Here is a 2,746-nt window from a genome sequence, read left to right as displayed (position 1 = left end):
GAGTTAAAGGTGAACAATATTGTCTCTAGATAGAGAGTAGATTGTTACATTAATTCTAACAATCATCTCATAGGAAGAGGGTTATTACATTCTAATAGTCAGCTTATCACCTCATTTATAAAAGATCGATTCTTTGATAGACTTACTTCACAAATAGTTTGGCTATCTTGAATTTGAATCGAATCAAACCTTGGATTAAATATCCTAACATTTTTTTTTTTTTTTGGTTAAGAAACTAAGTATGAAATGTGAAAAATTGTGTGATTAGTTATAAATGGTTCATCATTCATAATATCGCACATAAGAAAATCACCCACTCCCATCAAATTCTTTGAACTTAAAATAATAAACGATGCGTTGTGCATTCAAACAATTTGAAAGTTACTTTTCAGCAATTTCTTTCATACCATACCTTTCAAAACTTCCCTCGCAATATATAGGAGGCAATCATCATTTATCATTTTATTAGTAAACAGTCCCAACAAATCAATTATGATATAAAAAATTTGTACACAGCTCGTGGAAATTAAATACAATATCCAACCAAATAATAATGCATGTTAGACAAACCAAACATAGGACAATTGAATTATAACCTTACCTTATTTATATTCTATTGCTTAGTGTATAATTCATAATTCAGAACCCAATTTTTAAATTTCAACTAGCCAATGTAGCCCTTGGGACACATTTCCTTGTTCATCACTATATATATATATGTGCATCTATATACAAGATAGGAACATCCCTGATTAATTAAACAAGAAAAAATGGAAGTGGGCAAGCAACATAAGCATTTTGTGCTAACAAATGGTGCATGCTATGGAGCTTGGGTATGGTACAAGGTTAAACCGCAGATTGAGGCGGCCGGTCATCGGTTCATGGTGGTGAACCTCGCGGCTTCTGGTATCAATTTGAAGCAACTAGACGATGTCCGGTCACTCCACGACTACACACTGCCGTTGTTGGAGGTCCTGGAGGCGATTCCTCAAGGTGAGAAGGTGATACTAGTGGGACATAGTGGTGGCGGCATGGGTGCTGCTCTTGCTATGTAGAAGTACCTCTGTAGTGGTCTTCCTCAATGCGATCATGTCTGATAGCACAAACGGGCCATCATATGTTCTCATATCATAATAGTACGTGTAATGATATACGGACCGAAAAAAATAAGATAACCACATTATGCATCCATGTGAGGTCTATACGACGTCTTGTTAATTTCTTTTCTTGTCACTTGCTTGGGTCGATTAACTCTTTCAACCTATTTAAGTACACAAAATATTAAGGTCCCACACAAAATATTAAGTACACAAAATGATGAGTAGCCGAATTGGCTTTTCAATGGAGAATGGAAGGGTTTCCAATCCACTTGATTGCTGATGTGGGGCTCATGTTAAGGCCCCACACAATCCATGAAGTAAATGCGAGCCGTTTCGTTATTCATTTGGTTGGTCTTTCGTCAGTCTATCATTATTTTTATTACAAATGTGCGTTAACACACAAAAATATAAACAATATAAATGAAATTTGGAATAGATTATGATTTAATATTTTTCATTATTTGAGCAAAATTAATCAAGTAAGGAACCATTGTTAAAAGTATATCAACTTTATATCCTATATTTAGGAACTTTTGTTGTCAATTTTGCTTCCTAATTTTTTTTCTTTCTATTTTTGCTCTAAAAGTATGCTGGAGGGACTCCACTGGAAGCCTATATGGACACACAGTTTGAAGCATTTGGTGACCCCAATGAACCTCTAATATCATTGGCTGTAGGCCCCAAGTTCATGAAATCCACCCTCTATCATATCCGCTCTATTGAGGTAAGCCCCTCACCTCTCACACACACTCTCTCTCTCTCTCTCTCTCACACACACACACACACACAAAGTAAACACACGTCCATGCTACAACAAATTTGGTCTTCGATACAAATTGGACAATTAGTCCAAATATAAGTGTTTGAATCTTGCTAAGGGCAATGTTATAGTTGCGTGCCTTTAAATTTTGGAAATTTTTTTGTTTTTGTCGAAAATGAAAAATGCTGCTAAATGTCTAAAAACTATTCCACCAAAGCCTATAGCGTCAGTTCTCATAAAGCAGCTAAAGCATGGTGACCCACAACGCTGTCCTGAAGTGCATGAGTTGAACCATGTAGTCGGAAATAATACTAATGTTGTTGGGAAACGTGCAAGTTTTTAAAACTTTTGAGGGATTTGCAATCACGGATCTTGATTCATCACACAGAGACAAGTTTTATGTAAAGATAAATAAAAGATGATGCATAATTCAATAAACAGATTGAATACTTACATCAAAGGTCTGAGTAAACCTTTTGAACTTTCCTCTAAAGTGAATGTTCTCACTTATTGTAGATCCCTTTAGCAAGATCCTTTCTCCTTCCGTTCAATTATTATCTTCCCTTTAGGAATCACCAATATGCCTTGATGAATGACCTTGGAATCTAGGCTGGTGGTAGCCTCCTTTAGAAGAGAAAACAAAACCCTAAAATCTAGAGAGAGAAAGTGTATTCCTTTTTCTTGTTCTCCAAGTCACCCCTAAAATATACATGAACTCATGTATATATAGGCAAAATAAAAATAAGAATAAGGAAACAATAAATCATTCTCCATCTCTAATTCAACTTTCTCAATCCTAACATGACTCCAATATCAACTTGGGCTATTGGTGAGAATCCTTTTGGGCTTACTATTTTCTTGGCTCTTATAAATTAATAATTGGTCC

The 2,746-nt window shown here is 35.4% G+C and overlaps 1 pseudogene; it reads left to right on the top strand.

Moving 5' to 3' along the window:
• Positions 1 to 770: 770 nt before the first annotated feature.
• On the top strand, positions 771 to 2,203 carry LOC132316358 (putative inactive methylesterase 20; annotated as a pseudogene).
• The last annotated feature ends 543 nt before the right edge of the window (positions 2,204 to 2,746 follow it).

This window comes from Cornus florida, unplaced genomic scaffold (assembly GCF_030987335.1).
Source record: "Cornus florida cultivar Cherokee Brave unplaced genomic scaffold, ASM3098733v1 CherokeeBrave_3.0.0_Hap2_Chr07, whole genome shotgun sequence".
Classification (NCBI taxonomy): domain Eukaryota; kingdom Viridiplantae; phylum Streptophyta; class Magnoliopsida; order Cornales; family Cornaceae; genus Cornus; species Cornus florida.
This window is presented reverse-complemented; position numbering and strand designations above follow the sequence as displayed.